Here is a 19,990-nt window from a genome sequence, read left to right on the forward strand (position 1 = left end):
CTTTGAGCCTGTAAGGAATCTCAAAAAATTGTTTTTTTTTTTTCTTGGTTAAAAGGCACCGTTGCAAGGAATTGTTTAAACTGTGTAACTTCTCAAATTGGACATGAACGTCATGAAAATCTGATTACGCCTTACAATTGCCCCTTTCATGTTATAACCTCTGCATGGCAAAAGTGTAAAGAACATTGGATTTGTTCTTTTCTTGTTATAACCACTACATGGAAAAGGACAAATTTTGTTCTTTCATGTGAAATAAACGATCATAGTTGTCAAGACGGGCGCCTAGGCAACAAGGCACCCTTTGAGGCTCACCTCGCTTAATTGCCTAACAGTTTTCTACTTCCTACTATAATTTTTTTTTTATTCATTCTTTTTTGAGATTATAATTATAAAATAGACATTATTAAACTAAAATAATCATTTTGTGTGTTTATATACTAATTCCTTTTTATTATTTTCTTATTTATTAGGGTTTAATCAACACAAACATTGTTAAATGTTGTATTGAACCCTCAAAGACTTAAAAAACCTAAACCAATAAGGAAGAACTAAAAATTTTATCTAATCAGCACATTTTTCTCTACCATATATTCTTCTTCTTCTTCTTCTTCTTCTTCTTCTTCTTCTTCTTCTTCCAATATTTTTTATTTTCTTCTTTTTCTATAACAAAAATAAGGGTTCAGCTCCAATATTTTTTGAATTTTATTTTCCTTCTTCCTTTTCTTCTCATGAATATGTTGATTTCCTATACTTTAATATGAAATTTATATTTTTCTTATGAAAATCATGAATAACTATTAAAGAAATATGGTTTTGTACCTAGGGAACTACCCTAGGATCTATGTTTTTAACATAAAAAATCCATTGCTTAGGCGATTAGGCACCCCCTTGTCACTTAGCCTCACCTTGGCGCCTTGAAAACTATGTAAACGATTATATGTAAAAGTATAGAAAACATTAAATTTTGTATTATAATTTTACCATTCATCTGAAAGTAAAATAGGATTTTTTTACAACGTTTCCTCGTCTCCCATCTCTGCAGATTTTGGTGCTCCAGCCGTCTGTTTCACTTCACCTTATATTATTAGATTATGGAAACAAAAGAAGCAGCTTGTCCACATCACAACTCTCCACTTTTCCTTAGACCCTTTTAAATTTTTTTTTTTTTTTTGAATTTTTGAAGACATAGAGCGTTAAAAGTATTGGTCTCTTCTAGTAACCAAGAAATGGCATCCCTCTCTTGTAATTTTATCCATTCAGATGGATGGCTGCTGAAGTGGCTGAACTGAATTTTTGAAGACATAGAGAACGTTCAAACTGTGATGGTATCTTATTCTAGTAACCAACAAATTGCAAATCTCTCTCTCTATATACCGAACCATGGGCAATTTTCTGAAACCAAACCACTCTTACCGGTTTTTGCATTTTCCAAACCTAAACTGAACCAGTACCATAGGTTAATTGGTGGACCGGTTTAGTTCTTTGGTTGTTCGGTTTTTTATATTTATAACATGTATTATAAATAAATAAATATATATAATATAACATATATTTATTATAAATAATAAATGATATATAATATATGTATATAGCTATACTACTTTAAAATGTACGAATGGCCTCAAGAATATTTCTGGAATTTTTTTAGGATAAAATTTATCCCTTTATATTTAAATTTATTGATAAAAATGAGGATGAATTGGGTAATCGGTTATTGATATTAAATGAGTTGAAAAGATGTGATTTTAAGATATTCAATGCATTCAATTCTCTCTCAATAAATCCAACATTTAAGTTATTAACTTGCATTCATGTTCATTGAATCATATATTTAAGCCATTTTTGTTTCTTCTCAAGTTCTCATCATTAAGTTCTATTAATTAAATCCATACTTAATAAATTAATAATTCCAATAACATAAAAGCTTATATTTTTAAAATCTACCTAGAAAAAATAGTGTTTTCATCTAGGTGGTGGTAAGAAATTAAACCATTTTGGGTCAAATGGGTCAATCCATGTTGCCACGATTAAATAAAAAAATAGAAATTAAAAAAATTGGGAACATTTTTAACATACATATTAAACAATAATAAGTATTATAAATAAGAAGTGCTTTTATTAATGTTGGAAATGAAATGTAAAATTTAATTGGAAATAAAAATAATTTCCTATTCTCTCTCATTAAATCCTATATTTAAGATATATTTTTCTCATCATTAAATTATTGTAATGAAATCCATAATATTAATTTTAATAGTATAAAAATAAATACTTTCAAAAGTAATTTGAAAACAAACCCATTTTCTTCCCTCTCGGTGGTGGGCAAGCAATTCGGCCATTTGAGGTCAAATGGATTAATAAATAATAACATAATTAAATAATAAAAAATTAAAATAAATAAGTATAAAATGTAAGAAGTATTTTTATTAATGATGAAAATAGAATGCCAAATTTAAAATCTACCTAAAAAATGAAATGATGTCATTAGGGGTGAGCAAGAAAGCCCGAAAAATCGAATTTAATAAAAATCTGGTTAACCGAACCAATTGGTTCGGTTTCGGTTCACTATTCTTAAAAAACCACAAGTTTTGGTTCAGTTTCAGTTAACCTTTTAAAAAACCAACGGTTAACCGAGCTGACTGGTATATATATACAATAACATATATTATATATTATGTATTCTATATATTATATTTTTATTTTTTATTTTTTTAAATCAAACTAAATCCACCACCATTTGACTTTTTGAGTTTTCCCCCCTTTCTCCTTCTTCGATACCTAAAGGCTAATACCAAAACTAAAAACCCTTGCTTTCCTCTTGTTCGTCTTCCTCCCTAGTTCCCTTTGTTTTCCTCCTACACTAATCATCTTCCATTGTTCAACATCGGTGTCAATTGATAGTCATCCTCCGATGGCCTTTCCCCCTCCCTTCTCTATTATGGCCACGCCAGAAAACCGAAAACTCTCTCTCTCTCTCACCTGTCATTTCCTTTGCCACTCCATGCCAATCACCAAGTGGCAACGCCGGTCGCCAACAAGCACCAAGCCACCAAAACCAAGTGCCAGTTACTCCCTCTCCGGCGACACCTATCATCTCCACCACCTCTCACTTCAGGTTCAGGCGACAGCAACCAGTCCAACACTGACGAATAGGCCACCACTTCAATGTTCATTGTCCAAGTTCAACTTCAAGCCTTTAACTTGTTTAAGGTATTTTTTTTTTATTTTTTTGCATAAATATTATTTATAGTGTATTTTTTATTTTTTTGCATAAATATACAGGCCTTCAGGCTTTAGCTTATCCATTGTCCAAGGTTACTGCACAAAAAAAAAAAAAAACCAGAAAAATAGTTCAGTTTCTGTTTGAATTATTAAGAAACTAACCAAGTTAGTTCGATAAAGAAAAACGAGCCATGAGCACCCCTAGATGTCATAGTCAAATAATAAAATTTTGGAAAATAGAAAATTAAAATAGTCACAAAAATAAAAATAAAGGATAGAGAAAATTTTAGGCATGTATCTAATGTTATATATTTATAAAAAATAAAATATTGGGTACATCTCTAATATTATGTATTCATTATATTGAACAAAAACAAGTATTATAGATAAGAAATAATTTTATCAATGATGGAAATGTAATACGCAATTTAATATCAACCTAAAAATCAAACTATTTTTCTTTTTGGATAGTGGGTTAGTGGTTTGGGTCAAATGATATCATAGACACTGATAAATCCAAGTGCACTGAGAATAATGGTCAATAAAACTGATAAAATAATGGAAGCCATTAATGGAAACAATGGGTGAAGGACCCCAAACATCAGAATGGACCAAATCAAAAGAGGCTTGTATTTCATTACTAGAAATTGGATACATTGATCTGCACTGTTTTGACATTTGACACACATCGCAAACTAAACTTTGACTCGGAATTCCCTTACATAAATCGGGAAACAACATAGCTAAAGAAGAAAAGGACAAGTGACCTAGCCTAGCATGCCACAAGTGCAGCCTAGCTCTTGACTCCACACTTTCTGGACTAGTAGTAGCAAAAACATGCAGTGCTGAGCTGACATCCGCATCAAAATAGTAGAGGCCCTCATACTCACGACCACTCCTAATCGTTCTCCTCGTCAATCTGTCCTGGAAGACACAGTGAGAGGGAAAAAAAGTTATACTGCAGTTCAAGTTTCTTGTAAGCTTTGAAACAGACAACAGATTTGATGTAAGGCTAGGAACATGTAAGACTGATTTAAGAGAGAGATCCTTGCTTAGGTCAACCACTCCCTTTCCCGAGATGGTGGAGAGCAACCCATCAGCTACTCTCATCTTATCTTGGCCAGACAACAAATGATATGAGGAGAATAATGAGGACATGTGTATCATATGGTCAGTGGCCCTTGAGTCAATCACCCAAGAGCTAGAATTAATGGAACTAGTTGCACTAAATGCAGAGGCTGTACCTGATTTGACAAGAGAGGTGGAAACTAAAGGATTGTTCTTCAGACGGGCTAATGCCCGGCTGAGAACCTCTACCTCACTAGCTGTAAAGCCCAAGGTACTTGGTCCGGCAGAATCAACAACCTGCTTTGTGGTGGAGGAAGACACTGGCTGAGTACTTTGTGAGATGTCACTACTGCTGTTGGTGGCAAGATTCCCACTTGCCGTATGGCCCTTATGTTGCCTTTTGTTCTTTCTCAGAGCAGCTGGCTTCAGATGAGGGTACAATACCCAACATTTCTCCTTTGTGTGTTTCTCACCACCACAATGGGTACACTTGAGGGTCTTCTTGTCTGAAAATCTGTTGTTTGTGTCTGGGAATCAACTTGCATCTCCTTTCTCCTTACTTCTTCATTCCTTACCAGATAGTAAACATGATGAATTTCAGGTAATTCATCTCTCCCTAGAATCTGTGATCTTACACCTTCATATATAGGGTCTAAGCCTGCCAGGAACTTGAAGGCTCTGCCCTCCTCAATCTGCTTGTCATGCCTCTCCTTATCCTTTGCATTTTCCCAATCCAATATCAAGTGATGGTCAAGCTCTTCCCAGAGGCCTTCCAGTGTTGCAAAGTATGTTGCCACAAACATGTCTCCTTGCCTTAGGGCTGCAATGTCTTGGTTCAGCCTGTAGATTCTGGCATTGTTCTTCTTTTGGCCATATGTCTTAGATACTTTCTCCCAGATTTTTGCGGCTGTAGGGAAGTGATGAACAGTTCTGGCCACTCGAGGAGTCATGGAGGCCAACAACCAAGACATGACTGTGGCATTTTCCTTGCGCCACACAGTGTATTCAGGGCTGCTGATTTCTGGTTCCTTTTTGTCTCCATCCAAATAGCCTGTGAGGTCACGAGAGGTAATGAACAGTCTTGCTGAGACTGACCATTCCCTAAAGTTATACTCATCCAATAGCACACTTGTAATCTGCAAGCTATGCAGATTAGGGTTCTCCAGGTTTGAGGACCTTGTAACAGATCTGTTATCTCTAGAAGAAACTTCACCAGAAAGTGATGACATCCTAACTTCGGTCAAAGAGTTTGTTCATAGTGCTGTAGGTGGTTCTGGTTAGGGCTGGCCGAAGTGGTCACAGGGTTCACAGTGCTAGTAGCACACCGGATAGGTTTCACTTAAGACTAAACCAGTTCGGGTACAATAGCAAATGAAGGTCTGTAACTGAACTAGTTCACAGAGCAGAAGTAGTGCTGATACCAGAAGAAGGGCTGATAACCGACCTGGAAATGATCTGTAACTGAAGTCGCCACAGTTTTGTAAAGGTCTTGCTGATGCACCGAAGCTGCAACTGTAGAGGAGGCTATGTCTTTACCACTGTTCTGCACAAATCTGGCTGGAGCACCAAAGTTGTAACTGTAGAGGAAGCTCTCCCCCTTTCGGCTAGTGCTAGGACTGCTGGAATCAATCCTCAACTAGGTCTGTCTTGTACAGACCTCTCTTAGTAGCCAAATAGCTACTACTTGCTAAAAAAAACTAGTAGGACATCTACTTCTGGGTCTTACTTCCCTTGAGTCCTACAACCAAGAGAAACCCTAGGTTCGAACTTGCTGAGTTCCCTTACACTCCTAGGTTTTCACTGCAGCAACTCAGAAAGAAAGGAGAAGATGAAGGAAGGCAGCAAGAGAAGATAGTGCACCGGTTGAAACCAGGAAGGAGCTAATGCTCTGATACCATGTAAACTAAGAAGCTGAACTCGAAGTAGTAAAGAAGAGGATGAACTTCTTAGATGCAGAGAATGTCGAATTGTGTTAGCAGTCGACCATGCCTTTATTTAAATATAAGTGAAGTACAAAGTACAATAAAATTACTGGTATACCCCTGATTAGTAATGGGACAACCAGAATACTTAAAACATAAACAGGATTAGGCCCATTAGCAAAGGCCCAGTTACAAGATAAAATTAACATAAGAATGGGCTAATAGGAGACCCTATCAGCCGAACACACTCTAGCATTCTAACAATAGGGACCATTTGTATTGGGCTCAACTATAGTCCTATACATTGTACATTAGGAGAGGTATAGCTGCATCTCTCTCCAAGGGATGCTTGATTGTGCACATTTTCTATTCATATTAATAAAATTCAAGTTGTTTATCAAAAAATTACAATACATTAAAAAATGCTTGTATGACTAAGCCTATTGGCTTACATGACATGTAAAGGAAATAAAAATATATTGTATTGTGTATTCAGTCAACATCATGTGACAATTCTTTGCTTCATTTTGTACTCTTTAGGTGTTTGAACCTTGAAAATCAACAAATTCTTTTTCGGGTTTGATTTGTTTTCAGATGGATGAGGTTTCTCTCAATAGCTTGCCATTGCCTGAGGATGAAGGAAATGAATATGGAACAGAAAAAGAATGTGAGATGATGGAACCTGATGTTCAAAAATCACCTGTTGTAACTCAAAGAAATAATGAAATTGTGCCACCTTTTGTAGGGATGGAATTTGAGTCTTATGGTGATGCTTACAATTATTACAATAACTATGCAAAGGAACTTGGATTTGGCATCAGAGTGAAAAGTTCATGGTTTAGAGAAAAGAGTAAAGAAAAGTATGCTGCAGTACTTTGTTGCAGTAGAGAGGGTTTTAAAAGGCAGCGAGAGACAACCGTATAAGACCAGAAACTAGAACTGGTTGTCCAGCAATGCTGAGGGTTAAATTAGTGGACTCTAAAAAGTGGAAGGTGACTGAAGTTAGTATTGAACACAACCATTTAATTACTCCTGCTAGTGTACAATTTTATAAGTCACATAGAAGCAATAGCTTTGCTACCAAAAAGAAATTGCAGTTAGATTGTGAGACTGTAATGCTGACAAATAAATTGCTCCAATCATTTACCCTGGATTTATGGGATCATGAAACCTTGAGCTTTGATGAAAGAAATGCTTTGTGCCTTGATCTGGACACACAACTGAAGATTAAAGAAGGAGATGCAAAAGTCCTCTTGAATTTTTTCTGCCGCATGCAGCTAATGAGCCCAAACTTCTTTTACCTGATAGATTTCACTGATGCTGGACATTTGCGGAATGTGTTTTGGGCTGATGCCAGGTCCAGGGCTGCATATCATTACTTTGGTGATGTTGTTGCACTTGATACTACATATTTGGTGAACAATTATGAAATACCTTTGGTGTCATTTGTTGGGGTGAATCACCATGGGCAATCTATTCTACTAGGTTGTGGTTTGCTTTCAGGTGAGACATTAGTGCCATATTTTTGGTTGTTTAAGGTATGGCTTTCATGCATGTTAGGGCGTCCACCATCTGCAATAATCACAGACCAATGTAGGGCCATGCAAAGAGCAACTGATCTGGTTTTCCCAGGAGTCCATCACCATATTTCTTTGTGGCACATCATTCAAAAAGTTCCAGAGAAACTGAGAGGATTTCATGAATATGAATCAATTAAGAGCTCCTTGAGTAATGCACTTTATGACTCTTTGAGAGTAGATGAATTTGAAACAGCTTGGGCGGAAATGATCCAGCATCATGGAGTTGGGAATCATGAATGGATTCAAACATTGTATGAGGATCGACATCGATGGGCTCCAGTATATTTTAAGGACACATTTTTTGCGGGTATGTCCACTACACAACGAAATGAGGGCATGACTGCATTCTTTGATGGGCATGTGCATAAACAGACCTCTTTGAAGGACTTCCTTGACAAATATGACTTAGTTCTGCAGAAGAAGTATCAGAAAGAAGCCAGGGCAGATTTTGAATCAATACATTTCAATCCTGTGTTGAAAACAAAATGTTGTTTTGAGGCACAACTCGCCAAGGTTTACACAAAGGAGATATTTAAGAAGTTCCAGTATGAGGTTGAGGAGATGTTTTCATGTTTTAATACAACACAAATACATGCTGATGGTCCAATTATAATATATGTAGTTAAAGAGCGTGTTGAGAGTCAAGGAAATAGGAAGGAGATCAAGTATTATGAAGTTTTATATAATGCATCTGAAGTTGAAGTTCGTTGCACTTGCAATTGGTTTAATCTCAAAGGTTATTTATGTAGACATGCATTAACTGTCCTTAACTACATTGGCATTGTGGAGATCCCTTCCCAATATATTCTTTCAAGATGGAGAAAGGATTTTAAGCACATGCATATTCCAGATTATGGATCCAAAGATGTTGATATTAATAACCCATTACAATGGCGTGAGCATTTATACAACCGTGCCGTTCAAGTTCTGGATGAAGGCATTAAATCTCAAGAACACTACATAGTTACTTTGCAAGCATTGGAGGAGTTGTTGGATAAGGTTCGGCATCTATAGGTTCTGGGTTAAGGGAGACAATAAAATGGAAGAATCTAAGTGCAAGTGGAAACTTAAAGTCTATTGCAAGTAAAGCAGGTACTGTGATGGAGGCTATGGAATGCCTTTTCTTGAGAAAGTCCACAATCATCTTTCGAACAAAAGGATCTTGGTGAACTTAACTGCAAGGTATCCATCAATTTTCATTTTCTTTACATGATTTTCTTGAAAATTTTCTGTATGTTTATTTTGAGATTCTATAGTTGGTTGTAGAGCAGAGCTTCAGTTTGTTGCCCCAACAATACAATGTCTTTAGTCTCTTGACAACCCAATAAGCACACAACTGGGCATCTGTTAATTGAGGACTCCTTAATGGTTCTCTAAAATTGTAATCTAAGGCTCTGTTTGGATTGACGTTTATTTTGTGTTTTTAATAGCCCAAAAGAAGAAGCTTGCTTTTGGGATTTTACTGTGTACTTTTTATTGTAAAACCCATTTGGGGAGCATGTTTTTGCAGAACATGCTTTTTACAGTAAAAGGTACAAACATGCATTTGGATACAATAATCTACTTACTTTCACATTGAAGCATGCTTGTGTTAACTTTTCAGTAATGAAATTTAGAAGTCTCTCAAGGTCACATGGCATGTGGATATACATGTGACATGTGACAAACAGATGTGATATGGCATATGACAGACATACACATGCCATATGATGCACAAGTGCCAAGTGGGACATTCGCGTGATATGTTATGTGAGCTGCATGTGCCACATACATGTTCTACATGGAATGTGGAACAGATGCTTTGACATCAGACAAGACCAACATTCCTGTTGTCATATGGCATATGTGTGCTATGTCATTATTTATATACTTTCATATGTCATAAAAACTTTTCCATATTATACATTTTCCTATTTAATTGATCTTTATGTCATGTAGCATCTCGATGAGGCAGATAAATGTTGAAGATGAGCCGAAACAAGTGGCATATGAGTTATATGTGACATGTTAAAAATAAAAGTAAAAACACAGATGAAAGCACAAATCCAGAAAATTTTTCATGTTTTAGTGCTTTAGTCTAGTACTTTTACCAATCATGCTTTTCAAAACAGGCATATCCAAATACATAATGTACTTTCAAACCATATTTTACTTTCCAAATACAAGAGTACATTGAAAAAGTCTGGCCAAACAGGGCATAAAATGCCTTTCGTTGCTTTATCTACAATATGTTTCTTTAAACATGTTATATAATCCAGTAAATCCAATTGCATTGACAACTAGGTCTAACCAATCATACTTGAGATGTTTCCATAATGATTTTAGATTTTATCATTTAATTGGTTGCATTTCCTTGTGACATGATCACATGAAATAAATTTGCAATCTTTCTGATAAAAGACATCCTTTTCTTGATCAACAAAAGGCACTATTGGTGCTATGGTATAGGTATATTGATCCTATGTTATGTGGACACTTCAAAATGGATCCTATGCCTGTCTGTGGCACGTTCCATGCTCAATATCCTATGTATTGCTTTCACTTGCTGGATATCAAGACCTACCTGAACTTGCCCTTTTTGTTAATATATAAGATATTTCAAGCTGGTTACTTTGAGGTAAACTTGGTCTAGGATCTCTAGGGCCAAGCTGACAGATTAATCTAATCTCAGCTCATCTTCCATGGAAGAATATTGCTAATCTACCTGCAAGGTGCCAACCAGCTGGTTGGTAAGGTCTCCTGCTGTTTGTAGCAGAGACTTGGGATCGAATCCTGCCTGCACCTGGGTTGGGGGATGGCTGGATGGGCTACTCCCCGTTGTGTAGCCCTTCAAAACATATAAAAAAAGTCTTGCTAATCTACCTGTTTTTCTTCTTTATTTTCTTTCTAGGTTTAATTTGACTATGACCAAACTGTTATGTTTGGTTTGGTTTTGGTGTGGTGCACTATCCAATTTGGTTCACCTTTTTGACTCAATTCCAACTGTTGGCTTTCCTTAAACAGTGGTTTGAAATAATTCTGTCATGTTTCCCTATCAAGATTGTGCATTCACTTTTCTTTGTGGTATAACATAACTTGCACTGCATGAAAATTCATCTTCCCTACCACTATGAAGGCCCAACTTGACCTGGAAACCTGCTGAAGTTTATTCTTGAAGAATCAAGCTATTTGATTTTGTTTGCTTTTTAGGAATTTTAATTAAAGATTTGGCTTTGTAAGTTGATGATGTTATCTTGTTTTATCAATGTCAGATTGGTGGGATTTGTTTCCTAATCCAAGTGCCATGTTATCAACGGATGAATGGTTAAATAACCACCATAGTCACCTTGGCATCCAGGTCAGTTACATTTCTAGGAGAGTAACGATATTATTTTAGACATAATTGGATTTTCTTGCCCATTTTAAGCCATCTATAATTTCTACTTCTTGGAAGTGTTAGTTACTTTGTTTGTTCTTCTTAAAGAATTCCTATTTATGCTATCAGGTTATTTCAAAGCATTAAAACTGGGCTGCATTAATTTGTTCATTGCCTTTTAATTGACCATGGAGTTTTTTAAATCTTTTAGGTATAATATACATGCTACAACCATGGGTAGTGCCTATTTAGGAAATTAAAGACATTGAGATTGAAAATGGCCTGATGAAACCATTTAAGTGGTTTTCCTGATTTTAGAAAAACGAGCATGGTAGCAAAAGGTCCAACATTTGCATTGACATTTTCCCTCTTATATTATAGTACTTGTTCTCTAAACAAATTGGAAATGCATACAGGTTTAAACTATATTAGAGGTCATGGGAAATTCTCACTAAAATCTTTCTGAATGGAGGCCTATGATACTGCCAAGAAAGGGTGCTTTCAAAATGGTGATTTTCTGAGGTGGTTGTGCAACCTGGACCAGGGGATGGGGATACATACATACATACATACAAAGTAGTGCCACACCCACACACATACGTATATCACACCCACACACAAGTAGTGCCATTGTTATTAAAAAAGAGGCAACACTTCTAGTGGTGAAAGATTAAGGATCTTAAAACCAAAGAGTTGATTGTTAATTAATTCTAAGATGCATGGGCTGGTTTCTAAGAACAATGTATTATTTATATATTGGATCCTTTAAAGGGCAGAAACCAGGGGAGAAATGAGATATGCCAATAAAAGCAGTAGGGTTGATGTAAGAGAACACACATTAGGGTTTTTTTTTTTCTTAAAGAGGTATGCTGGAAAGAAATTAAAATTAGAGTGGGAGGATAATGTGGGGGTGCACAAGATATCTACAAGGTAGTGGGCTTCTGGAATTTTTCTTCACTAAACTACTCTTCTTGAATTTGGTTCATCTCCATTGAGAGGGCAAAAATGTAATTAAAATAATACTATTAAATACATTTAAGTACCTTTCATTAAGTTTTACATTTAAGTCGTTAGATAAATCACATTCTCTCATTGAATCCAACATTTATACTTTTATTTATCATCATTAAATTCCACTAATAAATTCATGCACAATAATTATTAGGGGTAATTACTTACATATACCCTGTATATTTAGGAAACTACTTAAACATACCCTTAACTTTCAAAACCTACTTATATATACCTTATAATATGGCCCCACATAACACAAATAAGCCATCTATTAAAAAAGTGTCAGAGCTATTAGATATGCCATTAATTTTTTTATAATTCCATTTTTATCCTTGTTCTTCCTTCCCTCTCCAAACCGAATGAATGGAGGCAATGCAGATATGGAAATATAGAAGAAGAAAAAGTCAGATTGTCAAAGGCAACCAGATCTGACAAGAATAAAGCAAAGGACGCAGTCATAGATCTAGAACAAGATGAACTTAAAACAAAAACAAAGTAGATGGAATGTTGAAAATACTGTTCATTCATCAAGGAAATGTTATCCGAAGAAAAATAAGAAGAAAAGCAGCAACACTAAAGAAGGTATTTGATAAGACAAATGATGAAGGATGATTTGGCATGACCTAGTAAGAAGGGGACACGTAGACACGATTTGCTCGAGGGGTGCCAGTTTGGAGATATAGAGCCGAAACGTCACATAATCGACTCCAAAGGCCCTTCCAACGGACCCCGAATTTCTTGGGATCACGATGAGACTCATCCTAGCTCCGCCTGAATCGGAGGTAAACGATAAACCTTATCAAAATATTCCTCTCCTTCAAAAACGGAACAAACCTTATCTGCATAGTTCGGAGATCCCGAAGCTCTTTTGTAAGGCCCACGACTACTCCAATATATAAGGACATGAAACCTCAAGGCAAAGGTATGCATGATTATTTTACTCACTAGCATTCAAGCACTCAAGATTCAGCTCGCATTCATAGTATAAAGTACTGACTTAAGCATCAGAGTGACCTCGCCGGGTTAGCTACCCTGGGCTATCTGATCTACTATTCTGCAGATTGGTCCAACTCGCCGCGCAACTGGAGATTGGATCATCTTCCGGTTAGGAGTATCTAGATCGTGCACCATCAACAAAGGAACCAAATCTCTAATACCTTTGATTATGCTCCTACCTAGAATGGCAATTATATGATCAAATCCCATTGCTTCATTCTTTTCTTAAACACCTCCTAGGAACTATGACCATTCTAACATCCATACCAGTTAATAAACTCATTTTGCCTTTAATAAACACCTTCTCCAACCCAAACCCGTTCTAATAAATAAAAATGATAAAGAACCAATTTTATTGGTTACTTAAAAGGTGGAGTGTAGTGAGAGTTGAAGTTGTACCATTTTGTTCCTTCAATTAGAACCATCTATTCATTGTCAAAATCCCCATAAAGACAAAAAGAGTTCTATGGGTAATGTTCTTACTAAGATTCCACTTTTCTATAATATTTTAGAAAAGGCACTAAAGAAGCATAAAACAAAGGGCAGATTGGTTTGGCTTATCGGGTCACTACATTGAAAATCCTGAAATAATCTATTTTTTCTTTATTTACTCAACTTAATTCTAGCAGTGGTGTTTGCAACATTGAAGAAGAAGAAGATGGAGGAGAGAGAAGGTATGTATAAGTTGCATCTTTTCAAGAATGAAAATGGCATATTTTGAAAATTTAATGAATAGTTAGGGATACTTGCATCTTTTTACATTTAATCTATTAAACTTAACCCTGGAAAAATCAATAAGGTATATATAAGTTGTTTTTAAAAGTTTAGGGTATATGTAAGTACTTTCTCAAATATATAGGGTATACATAAGTAATTAACCCCATTATTTATCAAAACAATAAGTAATTAACCCTAATATTTATAAAAAAAATAAGTAATTAACCTTAAATATTAATAGAATGAAACTTTATATTTTTAAATCAAACCTAGAAATGAAATCATATTTTCCATCCAAGTGGTGGGTAAGTAGTTCAACCATTTGGGTCAAATGGATGATTTCATGATGTCATAAATAAATAATACAAGTTTAGAAATATAAAAATACAAAAAATAAAGAAAATAAAGAAATTTTAAAAGTTTTGAACATATTTCTATTATTATATATTTGTCATATTAAAAAAATAAGTATGATAAAACAAACATAATTTTATTAAGGGCATATTTCTTAAAGTGCCCCTATGGTTTAGGAAATTGACTAACTCTACCCTTATTGTTTACATATTGTTTTAAATTACTCCTAAGCTTTTTGACAATTGCCATCGTCGTTAAATATTGACAAAAAAAGGCAAAATGTCAAATTTACCCTTTATTATTTCTCAATGTGTTTTTTTTCTTCAGCTTTTGGACCGTTTTACTTCTATGTGGTGAAAATGATAATCCTTCATCACCATTCAATACTTTAGAAGATTCGGGCAAAAATTTGAGAAACAAAAGAGTAAACGTTAACAGGGTTACTCCAATTGCAAATCTTTTGGTTCCCAAAGCTAGAATTAGCCTGAAAAATAGTTCTATGACTGCCATGGAAGTTCTACTATTCAAAACCGGAACCTTGGTGACATCTTCAACTTTATTGGCTACAAGAGGAAGGGTGATTTCTTTGCTAATTAGAATGCTAGGGCCTCAATTTGAAGAGCTGAAGTTATAGGCGTTGGGGAACCTCCAGTTCAGAACACCACTGAAAGATGGCACATAATGGTCTGAAATCAATACAGGAACACAACCTACATAGATTGCCTCAACAACTCTGGGCTTGCCACCTCGTACCCACTTGGGCAGATGCAGTACTTGCTCTGCCTCATCATGTTGTAGTAAGACACCTTATGGGAGAGACTCATAAACCTGTACATCATCATCTTTGTTCTTTTGGTGCTCAAACAACACTGGCTGGATGGATCCGTGTAGTTTTCCGGCAAAGAATGCTAGGATTGGGTGATGAGAAGGAGATGGGTTACCAATTAAACCCTTGATTTCTCTTGTTATCATATTGATTTCTGTGAAGGATGCATCTTTGGCCGGGTTGAATCCTTCAGAGGTATATGCATTGCAGAGAACCCGGATACCTTTGTTGTACAGATGTTTCGATAAGTATCTCAAAACAGAGATCTCAAACTAGAGACCATTCCCAACTGGCGACCCCTACTTAACCTCAACCAAACAAATTTACAGGCATCATCAGATCATCGTCACTTTCCACCCTTCTTTCTTGTCATTCACAATCAAGCTATTAACCCATCATTAGGGTTTTCAATGTGGTTACATGTCTGATCTCTACAAATTCAGTTTTCTGATGGGCTGATTTGATTCATTTGAAAGGGATGGTGGTATTTTAGCTTTTTTTTTTTTTTTTTGTTCAAAGTGATTAGGAAGGCCTCTCGGCGTCCGAGGTTGATTTTGTATCTTCTTTTGAATCTGGTGGCTTCTATTAGGATTCTTGATCTTCCAGTCTAGAGTTTCAAAGAGCATCAACCTTGCTTTCGGTGCTTTGAGAATTCATCCATTGGCGTGAAACGACAATTCCCTTGGTAACCTCTTTCCATGGTGGTTCATGTTTTCATTGCTTGAAGAAGCCTTCAAAGAAGAATCCTCTGGAGACTTCCGATTTCACATGTTTATCTTAGTCTCCTGTAAATTCCCCCCTGAAGAGAATTTTACTGAGTATGTCTTCAAAGCAGTATATAAGGATGTAGAGGAGAGGGCCTTTGGTGAGGAAGCATTTCAAAGTGAACTTTCCACCCAAGAGGTTTACCACATGATTCTTCATTCTGTCTGGCTTAGAAAACTGAATGCTCGAATTCATGATGAACAAGCATAGAAAGGGACGGCGAAAACAGAAATATTCTAATCATAATCATTGTTGTAGTCGTTGGTGTTAGTTTGATTCTCCAGTAAGTTTCCACAATGGCTATAAAAAAATTCAAAGTGTTCTTGGGAGCATTTTCACCGGAAAGTAGAATATTATAGGTTGTTCTTCCGTGCTTCCATCCTTTGTAAAACCAAGCATCTTAGCAAGTCTCACTCCCCTCTTTGTCTCTATTTTTCTGATGCCACCATTGCCGCTAACAAGATGTCTGAAACTCTCCGCCACTAAGAACTTAATCTGGAACTACAGCTCCCCTTCTTCTGACACCACTGCAGCAACAACAGGAAGGGTATTTAGGATTTTTCAAAAATATACTGGTCACATTTTGTCACGTGTGAATGGAGTGTGACGGAAAATTAGTGACAAGGGAGATTTTAGACAATTGTCAAAAAACTTAAGGGTAATTTAAGACAATATGTAAACCGTAAGGGTAGAGTTAATCAATTTCCTAAACCATAGGGGTACTTTAAGAAATATGCCCTTTTATTAATAATGGGCATGGGATATACAACTTAAACCTAATGGGAAATGATTGAGAATACAAATACAAATCTATATCTACATCTTTACTATTATTAAAAGTCTGAAATTTTTGTTTGACTAACATACCCCAATTTTTGAATTTGGTCTCTCTCCCATTGTGTGGATAGAAATGTAACCTTAACAACTATTTACTCATTCAAATCTCTCTAAGTCTTATATTTAAGGTATTGATTCCCATTAACATTCATTGATTCTTAATCTTGACTAGAATACCCCTATTTTTGTATTTGGTCCCTCTCTAATTGTGGGTGTACAAAGTGTAACTTAAACTACTACATTTCTCCTCATTCAATTCCTTTTAACTCTTATTTTTATGGTATTAATCCATTCTTTCATTGAATCTTATGTTGATTGATTATATTAATATTAATATTAAAAAGTGTGTCACAAAGAATAATTTTTATAGACAAAATAGAAATGAAATATAAATTTAAAACCAACCAAAAAATGGAGTTGTTTCATGTTTGGTGGCAAGTCAACAATTCAACATTGTGGGTCAAATGTGTAAACCCTTGATGTCATAATTAAATAATAATAAAAAGTAAAGAAGGTGAAAACACATAAAAGTATAAAACGCACAAAAAATTATAGAAAACAGTTGGGCAAATATTATTTGCTATCATCATCCTAAAATATTATCACGTCTCCTGTGCAAAGCATGTGGACCCTTACTAGTAAAGATAAAGGTTGAAAATCAGGTGAAAACAATGGAGACTTTCAGAGAATTTTCGGTGAATGAGATAGTGTTAGCTTGGGGAGAAGTGGCTAACTCTTCTAGAGTGAAGTAAGGCTATGATGGAATGGAAACCACCAGCAAGTCAAGGATTGAATCTGAACTTTGATGGTAGCTCACTAGGTAACCTAGGCCCGATAAGAATTGTGGGAGTCATTAGATACGGAACTGGTGCTATCAAGGCATTGTATTCAGGGCCCACTAGAGTTGATCATTCTTAAAGTTAATTGAAATGATGGTGATGTTACCACTCCAGAATTGGAGTAATTAGGGATGGGAATGGGATCATTTGTGGCTTGTTTTTGGGACCTATTGGGCAGGGTCTCTCTGTGAGAGCTGAGCTCTTCGCAGCTATCGTTGGGGTGCAAAAAGCCAAGTAAATGGGGATTAAAAGATTAATAGTAGGAGATTCTAAAATAGTCATTGGATGGTTGAAAAAAAGAGAAGGGGTATTATGCAGTGTTTTAAAAGCGCAAGGCGCAAGGTGAGGTGCACACCTTTTTGAAGCAAGGCACAAAAATACAAAAAAAACCTAAAAAATAAAAAATGTCAGAACATTCAAAACAAATGCTAAAAATTTCAAAAAAAAATGCAAAAAGAAATGTTAAACATAATATTAATAAAAAATATAAACTTAAATTTTAAAATAAATGTTTTAAAAAACCTATTATCTAAATTTAAAATACATAAACATAACATGTAAAGCGTATTAAAATGAAAATTTAAAAATAAAATCAAACATATTAAGCATTTTCAAGCATGTAAAACCCACAATCTCTTTTTTCCTCAATTGCATTATTTCAAGTAGCTAATGTGATGTAAAACATATTACATTCTTGATTCTACGAGCCGCCTTTGTGCCATACCCTTAGAGGCAGGTCTAAACAAGTCCATTATGTTGTTCAATTCATCCTAATAAAATCTCTTCTTAAAAAGCAATTAAAATTATAAAATCATTATTTTTTTTTGTGTGAGAACTAAGAATTTAAGACCCTAAAATGGACTTGTTTGGGCTTGCCTTGAGGGGTGTGGTACGGGGAGCCGGGGGCTCCGCCCTTGCCCCAGCTGCTAAGTTCAAAAAAAAAAAAAAAGCAAAAAAGTGTGAAATTTTCAAAAAGCGCATTCTTGGGCTAAGGCGCAAGGTGCATCAGGCGCACACCTAGGCAAACCAGGAATGCACCTTTTGAAAGGGCTGTGCTTAGGACCTAGTCGAGGCGCATACCCTAAAATGTGCCTCGCCTGTGCGCTTAGGCGTTCCTTTTAAATCACTGGTATTATGGCAATTCAGAAATGTTGTCAGGTGGTTCAAGCTGCTGTCAAGACATATTCAAATCCAGTTAAGATGGGTGAGGAGGTCTGCTAATGGTTTGGTGGATGACTTAGCTAAAGAAGGAGTGAATAGTATTATTTGTTTTGGTCTCAATGTTAGCTTGGTAGTGGGGCTCTCAGCTGTATTGGGTGTTATTTCTAACAACTTCTTGTTGTACTGTTCTCCTTCTAAGTGCTAATAAATCTCTTTAAGTTGCTGATCAAAAAAAAAAAAAACAGAAAGAAAGAAAGAAAGAAAGAACGGTGATGTTACAAGGGTTGGGGATAGTGGATAGCCAAGAAACTTGGACATCAACAATTGGAGGTGAAGGGGAATTCTAAAGTAGTCATTTCTTGGTTAAGTGGCAAAATTCCAGGACTTTAGCCTTAAAGGCAGACAAAAAGGAAAATTGAGTCATTAGCCAAGGATGTGAGACCTACATTTAGTTGGATTAGTAGGATGGCAAATGTAATGGCAGATTCTTTGGCCAAGCAAGGGCTTCACAGGGAACAGTTGTTTTGGGCTGAATTGGAAAACAATTATGGTAAATATGGGAAGAAAGAAATGTGAGGACTTGCAAAGAAAATTTTATATGTCACTGTCCCTTCTTCATAGCTTTAGAAGTTGGTAGTATGTGGTATAATCATCTACAACCAGATCTATGGGAGATGGGGACTAACAAAAGCAGAATTCACCTTAGGACTTGTGGGAGATGGGGACTCAACAAAAGCAGAATTACTACCTGTTCTACAAGGGCTGAAGCTAGGCAAATCCTTTAATTTCAGGAATGCATGAAGGGGATTCAAGGGTTATTGTGGGATGTCTAAAGAACAAGGACCGTATTTCATGGCAACATTGGCAGATCATGAGGGAAGTGACATACTGGCTTGGAAATTAGGAAATGATTTCAACTAGGTTCCAAGAGTAGCAAACAGTTTGGCTATTACAGTGGCCAAACAAGGGGTAAACAGAGCTCAACTTTTTGGGCAAACTGTATCACAATGATTGATGGAACTGATAGGAGTTGGGGCTAGGTAGCACATGCTAGCCTAACAAACACAAGGAATACAGGTCACTTTTATAAACTCTTATTTGTTATTTCACAGTCAATAACATATTGAATGCTAAAAAGTAAGAATAAAAAAATTAATTAAAATAAGGTGGAATCAACAAATAAGTGGCTGTACTGATAACAGTAAGCTTTTCTTTTTTTTTTTTTTTAAGAACAAACTCAAAACAAAATTCTTAGTTGATCAAGTGATTTTCCTAGAAAATGTAGCATAGAAGTTTCAAAATGGAAGCAATGAAATAAAAAAAGGAACGATTGT

At 35.7% G+C, this 19,990-nt stretch overlaps 1 pseudogene; it reads left to right on the forward strand.

The window, feature by feature from the left end:
* Window positions 1-6,806: 6,806 nt before the first annotated feature.
* On the forward strand, window positions 6,807-8,806 carry LOC148851670 (protein FAR1-RELATED SEQUENCE 6 pseudogene; annotated as a pseudogene).
* Window positions 8,807-19,990: the final 11,184 nt, after the last annotated feature.

The sequence above is a fragment of the Nelumbo lutea genome, chromosome 5 (assembly GCF_056320005.1).
Source record: "Nelumbo lutea isolate HS-2025 chromosome 5, American lotus-T2T, whole genome shotgun sequence".
NCBI lineage: Eukaryota > Viridiplantae > Streptophyta > Magnoliopsida > Proteales > Nelumbonaceae > Nelumbo > Nelumbo lutea.